Source organism: Euprymna scolopes, chromosome 25, assembly GCF_053919585.1.
Source record: "Euprymna scolopes isolate OS-2025 chromosome 25, ASM5391958v1, whole genome shotgun sequence".
Lineage (NCBI taxonomy): Eukaryota > Metazoa > Mollusca > Cephalopoda > Sepiida > Sepiolidae > Euprymna > Euprymna scolopes.
This window is the reverse complement of record NC_136506.1, coordinates 87,381,948-87,397,527: the sequence shown is the minus strand read 5'-3', so window position 1 is coordinate 87,397,527 and position 15,580 is coordinate 87,381,948. Positions and strand designations below refer to the sequence as shown.

The following is a 15,580-nucleotide window of genomic DNA, read 5'->3' as shown; positions in this document are numbered from 1 at the left end:
TTTTCAAACCCTATCTCCTTTGAAACTAAAAATCGCAGGGCGGCGCTAGAGACCTTAAATGATTGGATTTTTACGGGCCATTCTTTTATAGGTCTTTAGTCGGTTAAAATTATTTTTAAGGAGGTCAAAAATGGGTCAAAATTGAAAAAAAATAGTTTAAAATTTTGTACATTCATCTTAGTTTATTTTTAATTTTTAGTCAGTTTATATGCGTGTCACGCTGGTATGGTGGTAACGTCACCAGTTTTGAATGCTTCGGTTTCGATTCTAGCTGATGGCACCCAAATACATTTTTTTTTTACTTTTGAAATCACGACTCTATAATAATATATACGAAATTTGGACAAATTAAAATATCATATTTAAGCACATTTTTCACCTGGGTAAAGTATGCTATAACGAAATTTACTGGTCAATTGGGGAGACGGAAAATAATGTTTAGTGCAATTACACTATTATAGTGAAATTCGAAATTTTAATATTAAATTTCAAGGCAAACCAATTGTCTCTACTTAATTGTCATGTTACATTAATGAATATATCCAAAAATTATGAAAAACGAATATATGTCAGCCTATGTCACGGTAACATATATTGAGCAAGTTGCTAGCAGTATTTTGCATAATTTTTTTTGTTTGAACTAATTTTCCCAAACTTAATGTATCCAACAGCGAGATCGCCGACATTTGTCTTTTTCAAATATACCGATAAACACTACATGTTTTCCGAACCGAATAAACATTTTACATTAAATTAAAACACTAAAAAATTATCCAGTTAAGTAGAAAAGTAACTCATCTTGCCTTTGATAACATTTATTTGTTATATGTTTATTTTTTTGACTACTTTTTCGAATCTATGCGTATAGTAAAACAAACCCCAAATCCCATATAATGTCTGGCTCTTAACTTTAATTTAAACCATGCATTTTGCACCCCAGTCGAGAGCCCCACCCCCTCCTGCCTATTTTTTTAGGACCTATATTTTTCACAATTAAACCGACCATATGCCATATCATACCTTTTTGATGTAGAGGTAGATACTAAACTTAGCGATAAATTATTTTCTAATCAAAAGTTTAAAGACTTCAAAATCACTTTCGAATTTAGACTAATCACGAAATCACACAATTTTTTTTTTTTTTTTTTTTGCATTACTACAACTAATAATAATATTAATAGATAATGGTGCTTTTATAGATCAATCCCCATGGCCATCAATATTAGCTGGGTAAAATCCCGGGTGCTTATACAGTTAAGCAGAGATATAAAAAAGACGAAGCACTAATGACAATAAATGCAGGTTCTGCCATACAGAATTGGAAAGTGTTGGTCATCTGATATCAAGTTGCAAGGTTCTTCTAGGGAACGGCTACTATACAGAAAGATGGAGTATGTAAGTACCTCCACTGGACCATCTGTAAAAAATTAAATATCCATTGTAGCAGCAAGTCCCGAGGACATCAACCTGAAAGAACAGTTGGAAATAACTTATATACCATACATTACAACCATGTAATCCCTACAGCCACCTACCTTGAAAATGCTGCTGTCAAACCTAACATAGTTATATGGAATAAGTCAGAGAGAGTTGCAACCTTGATTGAAGTGAGTGTCCCTAATGATGGCAGTCTGAACAGGAGCTGAAAGAGAGAAACAGACCAAATACCAAGGTCTCATGTATGATATGAAAAGAAACTGGAATCTTAAGTAGATATCAATCATACCAGTCATTATCGGTGCCACAGGGCGCTAGAAGAAGAACCTGAAGTCCTACCTAACTAATATTCCTGGTGAACCAAGTGCAAAAGAGATCCAAACAATTGCACGTAAGGGAACAGCGAGGATACTAAAAAGAGCTCTCGGTTGGTTTCAATAAAAAGCAGGGCAATGTTGGCAGCTGGTTTGGCTGCCCCATACCCAGTATTACAATCTTCAAAGGAAGAAAATTAAAAAAAAAAAAAAAAAAAGAAAGAAGTTCTTATAAAAAAAAAATCGCTAAATTTGATCAAGTGTTTTTTTTTGTTTGTTTGTTTGTTTGTTTGTTTGTTTTTAAAGAGAAAATCAAATTTTAGTGTCCCATCGCGACACAGCCATTTTGGCAATTTTAACTACAAAGAGGAAGTCCATTTAATTCATGAAGTTTGTCAAAGCGCACATGAAATTCTAATAATTTTAATAATAAATTTTGAAACGATTTTTTGAAAGAAAAAAATACAAAAAAAAAAGTTCAAAGAGAATACCTCAAATTACTCAAAGCTAAAAACCTTGTCAAATTTTGACAAACTTCAAGAATTAGATTGAGTTATTTCCCCCTGGTGCCCCCTTCTTATAGCTGAAATTGCCAAGATGGCTGCATTGTGATAGGTTTCACTAAAAAAATTTAAAAAAAAAAAAAAAAACTTGATAAAATGAAGCGATTTTTTTATGATAACTTAGTTCCATAACGGGCAGGTAGAGATCTTTCTTTATCTTCGTCTTTTAAAATCTTTGCTAAACTACATAAGCACCAAATCCCGTAACGAAATCACAACAGCTGGAAAAGGCAATCAGACAAAATGAAAGTTGAAACGGAAAAAGAAAAAAAAAAAAAAAAAAAAAAAAATGCAATGCAACAATTTAAATAGTCAATGTGTTTTCAGGAACTCGAGTTATATTTTGTGTGGTTTCGGCTGTCGTGATTTGTAACTCGATTTTACACAGCCAACATTGGCAGCCATGGCGGCTAATCTGTAAAAGGTTCTAAATAAAAAAAATTTAAAAATAAATAAATAAATAAATATATTATTATTATTATGATGATTATTATTATTATTATTATTATTATTGTTGTTGTTGTTGTTGTTGTTATTGTTGTTGTTGTTGTTGGTGGTGGTGGTGGTGGTGGTGATGATGGTGATGTATTAAATTAAAAATACTTGTAAAGTAATTTTGAAGCTTTTAAGCTGTTGATAAGGAAATCATAATGATTATTTAAGCTTGAATGCTGAAGTCAAGTATTCAGGTTTATTTTTTACTCTGCCCCCCCCCCCCCGATTCTGGTTCTAGGGTCTGATCCGTTAAGAGACGGGGGAGAGGTTTTGTTTAAATTCGCTTCTAAGAAGCCACCATCGCAAGCATTTTCTCCTTCATTGAGAAGGAAAGAGTTGGTTTACCTATCGCCCCTGCCGAGAAATTAAGACGGATCGATTCTCATTTTGTACTCTTTCAGAGGGCTCCCTCAGGGTAGGTGGAACTAGCTACGTCAAACTGCTTTAACGTCCGACATTGCCGAAACCCTTATCTAGATCAAAGTCATACATTGATCTTTGAAAGCGCCCCTGTCATATCAAAGAACGCGAAAAAAACGCGCACCTGTCATATCAAAGAATAGAAAAAGAGAGGGAGGAAAAAAATTGAACGAGGAAACAAAATTGAAACGTGGTTCGCACGGTGCGTGTGTGCAGATAGAATCACGTCATCATGAGTAGGTCGATTGATGTAACGACGATATCTTCCCGTGTCTGTCTGGTATTCAGGCAAATCAATGGAGTCTCCCCCCTCCTCTACACATACCCCACCCACTCTACCTCATCCTCTCTCTCTCTCTCTCTCTCTCTCTCTCTCTCTCTCTCCATTTCTCTCTCTCTCTCTCTTGCTCGCCCTCTTGCTGTCTAGTAGTGTTAGTTTCCGGTTTTCTGTCTATTTCAAGTTTTTTCTTCTTCTCTCTAGTGTATTCCTTCCACATCCTCGCAGGACGCAGCATCATAATATTTCACTATTCCTCTGCCCGATTTCTTCAGTGCGCATTCTTGCAACCTCTCCTGCCCGCTTTTATAATAATAATAATACATAATTCATTTTAAAATTTATTTTTAAAATTGCTCGTTATTAAGAATGACTAGTAAAGCGTCTCACGAGGGCAGAGTTAGGCACAAGGTCGTTTTTTTAATGTGGAGACTGGAGAGCCCCCCCCCCCTCAAAAAAGGACCACTTTGGATAGGAACAAGAATAAAAATTGTCTTGGTCTAAAAGGATTTCTCCTCCACTAATCGTGAACAGAAAAGGTGAAGTATACCATCAGAACAGATACTACACTTTGTTCAAAGCGAAAAGGCCAAGAAAGTATCATTCATTATGGCATTTGTACTGTTTAATCAAGACATTAAAAAGTGAAAATATTGGAAAAAAAAGGTTATATTGTACGTATCCGTTTTGAACTGAAGATCTCTGAAAAAAACAAAAAAATTCACTTAATTTGATCGAGTATTTTTTTTTTTTTTTTTTTTTTTTTACAGCGGAATAACACGTTTTTATTACAGCGCGTTGAATGTAGACATCTTGGAATTTTTTTTAACATGCCACGGGGAGATAACTCAATTTAAAGCGCCGACACTCCCTCCCCATCTTTAATACTTGCTTCTCTTCCTAAAATCGAACCTTTTGCTCGGTATCGTAACAAATTGTTTTTTCGCTGTAAAAAAAAAAAAAAAAAAAAAAAGAAGAAGAAACCTACTTGATGAAATTAAGTGATTTTTTTTTTTTCGGAGAATTTCATTCCATAACGGATACGTACAATTTAAACTTCTTTTCGATATTTTCATTTTTTAATGTCTTGATTAAACTGTACAAGTGCCTCCATTATTTGTAAATTTTAAAGCTGGCATTCTTGGATTTTTTTTTTTTTTTTTTTTTTTTTTTTTTTTACTAAATGTCCTCTGTGTGTGTGTGTGTGTGTCTCTCTCTCTCTCTCTCTCTCTCTCTCTCTCGCTCTCTCTCTCTCTCTCTCTCTAACCCTAACCTCTTTCTCTCCCTCCCTCATACACACATACTGATTAAGTACATCAATAACATAAACTACAAACCAATATTTTTCGAAAGTGCTCAATACAAGTGTAGAATTTTTTTTATATAAATAAAACTATATAAACATTGTAAGGAGTCTACGTGTATCGATCGACGTTTCGACATTTCCATGTCGTCATCAAAACTCCAAAATGAATCTGGCAGTCAGAAATAATTAAAATTTATTTTCTGGGAATTATATGAACAACTGAACTCACGAAAAAGAAATTAAAAAATTACCTAACAACAGATCAGTTCAAGACGAAGTTATTGCTGGTCAACTGTATTTCCGTTCCTCTAAATTCGCAGCGCCCCATCCTTCCCTCTTTGTTAATGTTCGCTTTCTTTCTTTTCCTTTTCTTTTTTCTCTTCCTGCGCCCTTACGAAACATGTAATGTTTTAATGCCGAATAAATTGAATTAAATACCCGGTGAACCAAGTGCAAAAGAGATACAAACAATTGCACTGAAAGGGATGGTTAACCTCCACATCGTTATTTATTTAATTTTTTTTTTTTTTCCAACCCAGGGCTGGTTCGCTGACTTTGTGGATCAAATCATCTGGGTGATGAGAAAGACCGTGACTGAACCAACGAAGATGCTTTTGTTGTTGTTGGTTTTTTTTTGTTGTTTTTTTGTTTTTTTTACTTGGAAGTCACCCCTTATTAAGGCCCGAAAGCCATTCGAGGATAAGGGCTAATGAATGTAAGGTGGTAGTATAGTAATCGTTAATGGTGCAAGTTGGGTAGAATTTGATTATTTATGAGGGCAAGAACTTGTTTACTTTTTATTTGAAGGCTACCATGTTGTATTCAACCAGGAAGCAGGACAACGGAACGGTGTTCTACAGGCGGGCAGTTCTGGGAAAGAAGCTTTGTTCATGAAATATGCGTTTAGATTTAGGCACAGATAGAGAGTGTGAAAAAAAAACGTTTATTGTGGTTGTAGCTAGACGAGTGTTTTTTGTGAAAGTTTGGCAACGGGGGACCATAGATTGGAGTTCAGTCGAGCACTTGCCATAAAATAACGATAGAGCAGAGACAAGCCCACAACGTCATTTCTGTGGCAAAGAGATTGCAGATAAAAGAAAAGGACATCACCAGCTAAATTTCAAAGCCGGTTTTGAACTCTGTCAAGATTGGATAGGGTGCGCTGAAGAGCTCCTGCCTAGATGTGGCAGCAGTACTCCATTTTAGGGCGTACCTGGCTCTTAGATGTCTAAAGAGGAGAGTTTGCTGTAGAGATGATATGTTGTAGCGATAATCAACAGCGGCATTTGAGATGAACTATTGCCATCAAAGACGAAGGATGTTACCACGAACGGGTTATCTCTTTTATGTTTGCTTTTATTCACCCGTAAACAAGACATTTTTTCATTTAAGACGTAAGTGGCTACTATGATAGGAGCAAGATTTATAGGGGCATCGTAAGTGGGCAGTTTAGCAGCAAAACGTCTGTTCACTTTACATTTAAATTTCTGCATGTTGGTACAGCCAGGAAAACAGAACGAAAGGGAGAGAATTCCAAAGGCAAGTAGTTTCTATTAGAGTAGAAAGTTTCCGGAATCTACGGATCTCTTTACAGTGAAGGGGGGGGATTTTGCTGATGGACGAGTGATTCAGAAGTGTTTACGTTGAATGCACTAGGTCTATTGAAGCACAGTTTGCGAAAGTACCTCTAGAACGAGCACAGATATGCAGTTCTGCGTCAATGACTACGACTTTTCCAGCATTTTGGGGACTTCTACAGTGACGGGGTGGGATTTTGCTGCTTTTCAGGTGGATCGGAGTCATTTACATTGATGAAGGTACACTCTCATACTTATAAAGAATGACCGCACCAAACTGCCATAAATACCATCGCAAAAAAGACATGTCCATTCTTGCAACGAAACAAACAACACGATCACTCACTTTATTTTTACTGCTTTGAAAGCTTTGAAGTTTTTTTTTTATTATTGTTGTTGCTACAAAAACATTCAGCTGAAGTTAAACAAACAAAACATTTAAAACTATCAATATAAAAGCTAAAACGCATTTTGAATTTACCGCAAACGCGATTTTATTTAAAGAAGTCGCTAAATTTTCCTTTTCTTCTGTATAAATAAAACAGTAGACGTATGCGCGTGTGTGTTTGTCTGCATGTAAATATTTAACCGATAAACTCTTTAACTACTGGTCACATAACACTGAAATTAACAAGAAATAGTAATCATACACCAAAGATGGTTTATGACGAGTAAAATCTTTGTTTGGATGGATGAATAACGCATATAAAAATATGTCGGCAAATTGAAATGCATAATGTTCCTTTCAATTAGCCGACATATTTTTATTAGTTTTAGACATGCACAAATTCGATGATACCTAGCAATCGTTTAATTTTAAAGATTTCTTATCTATCTGTTAATAGCTCAAATATTAGAGAACGCAGCTGGAGCGCTGTGTTGGTTTTGATTCTAACTGATGGCACTGAAGTAATTTTTATTTAAACTTTTGAAATCAGTACTATGTATATATATGATGATTGCAACGTCTTGTCAGACGAGTGCCACTCCCTCAGACACTGAGTCCATGAGCCCAAAAATGACTTTTCTTTTTTTAGTCCTACCGGTGAATTCACACGCTCAAGCAGGCATGACACTGAAGATGGTCATGGAGATCAATTATCACATGCTTTCAGCATTTCAAGCCTCCACGCGTCACAACTTTTCCATCGCTACAGGACCATTTTTATAGACAAATGGCTCAGGGAGTATCTATGCACACATGATGTTACAGTCTTAGCTTTGTACGACAGCTAAGTCTCTCTTTCTCTCTCTCGATTCAAAATGTTGAGATCCAGCAACAAGCAAGAGCAAGATAGCCAGCAACAAGTTAAACTGCAGACCAGCTTAATGCGGGTACTGGTCTCCCGCTTTATGGTTTTTTAAATCAGAGATTTGCTTCTCCTAGAAAGGTTGCCTTTACCACTGTTTGCAGGAGCCCTCTCTACCCCAACACACATGGTGCTAGTTGTATATATATATATATATATATATATATATATATATAGTCAGACATTTCTCTACTCGAACATACCCATCTATTTGTTTGTTTTTGTTTTCTTTCCTCTTGTGATTCCGGTCCTTTCCGCATTGCTCTTGGCTTGTAAAACTTCCAAATATATATATATATATATATATATATATATATATATATATATATATGACTAATTATCCCCCTTGCATTATTCAATTATACAAATAACATTAACCTAAAATTTCTTTCGAATTATAAACCATGGCGTCTTTAAATCAAAAGTATGCTAACGGAAATAAATCATTGCACGGGCGTTCTTCTTAAAATTTATCATTTCATAAGCTGAGAAGCTATAGCAAACATATATATGAGTACTTTAACCATAGTTCCTGATTTCAAAAGGCGAAAAATTAAAAGGTAAATATTTGTACCTATGTTTTTATGTATATATCTGTATATCTATGTATATGTATATATGTGTCTATTTTTCATATATATGCATGTATATATTTGTGTATGTATGTATGTATAATATAGTACTTAAACCAAATTTATATTTTACTCTATTTATTTCTATCTCTAACCCATATTAATTTTCTTATCAAGTTTAAATCCATACCTTTATTTTAATTTTTTCCAGATACATCTGCCTTACTTTTAATGCTAGGTTTATTTATGGTGTCTTTCACATTTAATAAAAACCCTTCACAATATTTGCTGACGAGGAAATCTTGTTTATCAAAAAACTATATGTAATAATTATTGTCCGTAACTTGATGTCTACCACAATAAAAACACTGTTTTCCGAAACGATCGTACAAATAATTGATTTTGTTGTTGTTCCTTCTTATGAAACGGATTTTTAATTTAATTATAATTTGATTTTTAAATTATCAATCACATTACTAAATATTAAATTAGCTCTAGGATATTTACCTATCGAGCTTATTATATATCTAAATTACAATGAGCACTTTTTCTTTCCTGTATTTTAATTAAACTAGTAATTTAACTATTACATTAAAATACACTCTGCTCTTTAGACTATTGTTCTAATCTCCTTTAAAAAAAAAAAAAATATATATATATATATATATATATATATATATATATATATATATGTTTGAGTAGAGAAATGTCTGACTGTTTATTCATTTATCACTCTTCCTCTCATTACATAATTAATTTGCAACCAAGTTATTGGTATGTCCGGTGTATATAAAGTCCATTGGTGGTATGGAACTTTGATTAATTTCGGGAGAAAGTGCCTCCCCTTTTCAAAAAGAAAGCAAGAGTATATTCAAGATGGTGAAAGAAACTGTGGTCCTGGTCTCTTTTGCCATCTTGAATATACTTTGGTTATAGTCTTTGGTGTGGTTTCATGTGAGTCCCACATCATGCCACCTCATATCTTTGAAGTGGGCTTGAAAGTCAACACCAAAGTGTACTTGTATGTGCTGAAGAGTGTAGTCATCCCCTGGTGAAATCAGGTGGCCGCTGGACAAACCCTGGGTGTGGCAGCAGGATGTGGCGCCAGCCCACAAGTCCAAAGAGACCCAGGCTTGGCTTCAGAATGAGTGATATGACTTTGGACCCTTCTCGCACTGGCCCCACCCTTCTCCTCCGACCTGAGTCCACTGGACTACTTCGTTTGGTCATACATCGAGAACATCACTAACATGACCTCTCACAACACCAAAGCAAGCCTAATCACTGCCATCCACTAAGTGTTTGCCAAGCTCCCACCGGTGCTTGTAGAAAAGGTATGCTCCCAGTTCTGGACCCATATCGAAGCGATGATTGAGGTTGAAGGCGGCTAGATATCAGCTTTACTACATAATCAAGTTACCTGAATTAATTTTTTCAATGTATAATAAAGTTATAGTGTTGTTTTCTGTAGGGTGGTAATTTTATCGTTCCACCCTGTAATATTATTACTGTAAATACGTCAAGAGTCTTGTGACTGTTATGAACGTTTTTGATGCGATCTTTAATTCCTGTAAGACTAAAGCAATCATTGGCATGAAATGGTGTCAGGAATCGTGCCATTGTTTTGGCAAGCTCAAGTGGGCATTTCCAACATTCTCATTCATGAAAACTGCAAGATCTTCGTAGAAAATGAGGTTAGTTAGATTTCATGGCAGTTTGCCAAAGACATCATCTTTGGGCTAATATGGGTGGGTGGGGGTATTTTGTGCTTGGCAAAAAGTTCAAAGATCACCCGGGAAGCACCATAGTTACGATGCTGAGGCAAGACAATCAAAGAACAAGGCAAAAAGATCTTGTTTTTTCTTTTAGAGAACTTAACAACCTGGGAAGTAATTCTGCAGTAAATCTGCAGAAAACAGAGAACGCTGGCAAAATGTTGCGATAAATTATATGATAATTATATGGTGGATGCATAATGTAATGTTTAGCTTAGATCTTACGACCTCAGAGGAAGATTAAACCTGCTCAGTATCGAGAGATGTGTGCAAAACAAGAGACCCTGTTGATTTGGTCACATGGAAATAATGAGTGATATTTCTTGGGTCTCATGTAGATGTAGAACAGTTGAGGTAAGAGGGTCAGTTTGAGGTGAAAGCCGTCCAACACATGTTAGAATATGAGAATGATTCAATGGACGTGTAATATGACTCTTAAAGAGTAGCATAGATCTGACAGCCTCAGAGAACGATTAAACCTGCTCAGTATAGAGAGATGTGTACAAAACAGGAGACTCTGTTGGTTTGGTCACACAGAAAGAATGAATGAGATTTTTGGGGTTAGTAGATGTAGAACAGTTAAGATAAGAGGATCAGTTCACGGTGAAAGCCATCCAGCACATGTTAGCATTTAAGACAGGTATTTAACCAAACATGATTTGCGGTAGTGAAACATGGGCCCTGACAACTTTTCAAAGTGAAATCTTGGCAGTAGCGCAAAGGAAGATGGAGAGGATAATGTTAGGCATCACTCTACAAGACAGAAAGACAAACATCTGGATCCGCCAACAAACAAGAGTTATTGATATCAATGCTGCCATCAAAACATCCAAACACAGACGGGCAGGGTATGTAGCCAGACAACATGACAACAGATGGTCCATCAGGATAACGGAATGGACACCTCGTGAACATAAGAGGCCAAAGGGAAGACCAAGAAGGAGATGGAGGGACGACCTGATACAGCACATGGGTCCCACATGGCAGCAAATAGCTCAGGACAAAGTTAGATAGCTAAAGTCCAAGGGGTAGTTCCTCATTGAGTGGTATTGAAGGTGCCTCGTACCAAATCATTGTCCTTAATTGACAATTAGTAAGATAATGGGAGATGTAGTCTTGAAATATAGCAGCCAATGAATGAAACGTGATTAACTACCATGTTAATATCAAGGTTCTGCTGGGGGACAGTTACTATACAATGCGATACAATGGAGCATGTAGATATCTCTTCTGGATCATCTGTCATATATATATATATTGATTAATTAATTTTAAGTACATTGATCCATCCATCCAGTGAGGCTGTAGCCGAGATTAAACTCACTACACGAGTTTGTAGAGTAATTCGAATCCATCGGTAGCTGAATACTTGATGGTTCGCCAGGGCTATCAAGGGTATTTTTTTTTATCGTGACGCTATCACTAGATGGGATGCCTACCATGACTTAAGAGAGTCTCATCTACCCTCGAGAGAAGGATAGACTGTGCCAGTTTCTCAACCTGGTATTTTACCTCACGGTACATACAGCGCCTCACCTTCCCGAATAGTCACCCATCTGGTACTGACCAGGCTTAACGTTGCTTAACTTCGGTGATCTAGCGAGAACCGGTATGTCAACGTGATTGTGCTATATAGTACATTGATAGCATGAACTGAAAACCAATATTTTCACAAAAGTGCTCAATACGTGCATAGAGCTTATAAATAAATAAAATCATATAAACATTGTAAAGAGTATACGCATATCGATCAACGTTTCATCATTTACATGTCGTCATCAGAACCCCAAAATGAATCTCGCAGTCAGAAAGTAATTTTAAAATTGATTTTCGGCTGTATTCTGAGACGCTTTTAAGAAGATGAGTGGTCTCAGCAACGACAAGTGCAGGTTCTGCCACACAGAAGTAGAGAGTGTGAGCCACCTGACATCCAGCTGTAAGGTTCTGCTGGAGGACACCTACTATACAATGCGACCCAATGGAGTGTGTAAATATTATCACTGAACTATCTGTAAAAAGTTGAATATCATATGTCATAGCAAATCCTGGGAACATGATCCAGATAGAATAGTTGATATTAAGCCATACACAATCCACTAATACTGTTATAAAATGTGTGTTATCTAACTCGTTTCTAACTGCTTATTTAACGGACTATTGCCTTAGATTCCTTACTGTTTATTTTAACGGCCCGTGACTCATTTAGTGTTCGTGAGTGCGTGTGCATATTACAATAAGTACATTTATAACATACCTGTTGCTAGTGTTATTTGGATTCATCGTACTACTGTTCTCATCTTGAGCGTGATTTTCACAACATTTCGGTCGATCTAACCTTCAACCCTTCTTTAGATGTATCTTGACGAATTCAGGAATGTTTTTGTCCAACTCAGGAATTTGGTCAGAATTTTGAGCAAGACCCTTTATTTCCTTCACGTGGCTAAGGTGCTCTTGTTCTGTCAGCCATGACTGGATAGAGATCCTAAGTAATGGCACAGTGGTTAGAGTACTTGGAAAAATCAATTGTAAAAAGTTATATTCTCCTGAAGGTTGAAGGTTCAATCTTCAGTGTGGGCAATTGAAAAATACAATTACGAATTACTTAGGACCTCTATCCAATCAAGATACACCTGAAGAAGGTCGGAGATTATATCAACCGAAATGTGAAAATCACACTCAAGATGAGAACATTAGTCTGATGTATCCAAAGAATATGAATAACCAATCCTCATCTCAAAAATTCAGAAACGTCATACCCGTTGATGAGTGGCCTTCCGTCTTTTTGGCCACTGTCTGGGGGATTCGCCAACATCTTGGGGAGCTGAGTTCTGCTATAACAAGCTGCATCCAAGACAGACACAAGACAATGTATGTTTTTATATATTAGTTTATTTCACTCCCAGGCATCTCATCTTCTGACGCATGGAGTGAAATCAACAATCTCGTACTTGTGTCGTTTCTCTGCATCCATTTGGAGACCGTCGCTACCCCTCCCCCTCCCTTATGGGAAGACCTGTTTAACCCATCTTACTTCCTCGGTGTCTCAAAACCAACTCATTAAACTTAACTCAGCTTATTCAAACTGGAACCCCTGACACGTCACATCCAATACCCATTCAAATACTTCCAGTGCAAACTGACCGGTCAATCAAGTTTGATACAAGAGCTACAAAGACAGAAGTAGTGCCATTAAAGCAAACGCTCTTTTGTGCTCCAGAATTTATTTTTTCTACATATTCACCGCCATTTTCAATGCATTTTTACCAGCGATGGTGTGGTGTCTGCGCAGGAGCATCCAGAGCACGCTTTGTCATTCACCTCTCTGTTACCACTTTGAAATCGATGAACCTGTCTCCTAACTGTGCTAACATCAACTGCATCGGCTTCGTAAATGTTTAACAGGCGTTGGTGAATGTTGTCTGGTTCAATTTTTTCCTGCATGAAGGAATTCAATGATGCATCTCTGCTTCTGATGCAAGTTCATGACAGAAGTTGCTTTCTTAGAGTCTCACACCGGCAATATCTGAAACAGAGAGATGAAACTTTCAGGTCATGAATGCATGTCTAATCATCATAACAATGCAATTTGCAATCCCCTCTGATCCATTTGAGCAGAATAAAAAATAGGAGGCATTACTGTCTCCCAAAGTTCAGCAGCTGTGTCAATGCAACAATGTTGCACCCCTATGCTTATTTTACAAGCACTTCAATGGAATGTGTTCTGACGAACTTGCTACACTTATGCCCCCACAATGCAAATATCCTGACCAACCCGACAATCAGCACTCCTTCACCATAGAGGTCCCCAGATGTCAGAAAGCTTTCTACTCTAAAAGCTTCTTTACTTGAACTGCTTTCCTCTAATATTTTTCCTTTGCTTCTTGTTTCTCTGACTTTACCAACATGCAAAAATTTAAATGTAAAGCGAACAAACATCTTGCAGTACAACTCCCCACTTAAAATGACACCCATTGACCTCACTCTTAATGTGACATTTTAGTGTTAAACAAAAGTCTGCACATTGCTGTTTATGTAAACGCATAGCTGTTGCATGTGTATGTTCTTGTTTGTGAGCAATCAAGACACCATAGAATAATGTCTTCATACAAAGATGCATGGATGCTGGTCTCTATTCTCTCTATCGTCACTTTTCCATATGAGGATCGTGATCCTCTTGTGGTTGTTGGTCCTCTATTTGCATTAGGTGAATAAAACTTATGCATGGAAACACAATGGAGACTTGCTGAGGTTTCAAAGGTTTTATTCGAGAGAAATACTTCACTCAGTTGGTAGGAGAGACCAACATGACTAATTAATTAATAAATATTTACTTAGTTAATTTTCTTAAAGTAATCTTATTGATGACAACGCACAGGCAGAGTCTTAAGGCAACATTGATTTAGATTTTTTTTGTTTTGTTTACAAAGGAGTCACCACTTATGAAGGGCACTTGAGGATAAGGGTTAAGGGATGTATGGTAGCCATTGGGGCAATATCGTAGTAATCGTTAGTAGTGGAAATTTGGTGTATTGGATTACTTATTAGGGATAGCTCATCAAAAATTTGTTTACATTGGACTTGAAGATTACCAAATTGCAGCCAGTTGGAAAGCAGGAAAACAGAAAAGAGTTCCACAGGCGTGCAGTTCTAAGGAAGAATCTTTGTTCATGGAATCTACATTTTGGTTTAGGCACAGATAAAGAGTGGGGGAAATTAGTGATAGTGGTTTCAGCTAGGCGATAGTTTTTCATGAAAGTTTGGCAAGGAGAGACAATAGATTGGAGATCAGATGAGCGCTTGTCATGAAAATAATGATAGAGCAGAGAGAAGGCTCGCAACGTCTCTTCTGTCAAGGCAACATAAGGTAATTCTAGCAGCTCCTGGTCAGATGCGGCAACAGTACTCCATCCTAGGAGCAGTAAAAACAAAAAAATAGTTATAACAGATCTTCTACTTGATCAGATTTTGAATTTTTGTAATCATGTTTTTTTCTACATATCCAACGCATCTCATTAACACAATGTCTTTTATACATACATGCACGGTCGCTGGTCTATTACTTTTTTTGATCGTTGATTTTCCATTTGTGGGCAGTGATCCTCTCGTGGGTTTATGATCTTCTGTTTTACTTAAGATGAATCTAATCTTGCTGAGTTCTTAAGGTTTTATTTAGAGTTTGGGTAAAAACTTTGATTTATGACATGCTCTGAAATCGCCATGTTTATAATAACACAATTTAAATTATGCCTACAGAAAGGTAGGCATAAGATTTTTAAATGTGGGGAACTGAAGCTCCCCAAAAGAGTTTTTATCATTGTGTCACATCTTGTCTGCTGCTTCTGCATGCTTAAGCCTTACACCCGTTGTAACATTAATGTTAAATGAGAGGAAGCACATGATAGTTTATGTAAGTGCACATGTATGTTCTTGCTTGTGAGCAATCAAGACACCATAGAATAATGTCTTTATACATAGATGTGCGGGTGCCGGTCTCTGTTCTCTCAATCGCCACTTTTCCATGTGAGAGCCATGAT

At 36.6% G+C, this 15,580-nt stretch overlaps 1 protein-coding gene, 1 long non-coding RNA gene and 1 other non-coding gene across 3 annotated transcripts in view; all 3 read right to left on the bottom strand.

The window, feature by feature from the left end:
• Window positions 1–15,580, bottom strand: part of LOC145247491 (uncharacterized) — a 534,006-nt gene that overhangs the window by 207,338 nt on the left and 311,088 nt on the right. The window lies entirely within an intron of this gene.
• The window catches only part of LOC145247485 (EF-hand domain-containing family member B-like), a 185,265-nt gene that overhangs the window by 71,565 nt on the left and 98,120 nt on the right, over window positions 1–15,580 (bottom strand). The window lies entirely within an intron of this gene.
• On the bottom strand, window positions 3,917–4,107 carry LOC145247682 (U2 spliceosomal RNA). The gene has a single exon (XR_013863284.1). It is a non-coding gene; the product is annotated as a U2 spliceosomal RNA (small nuclear RNA).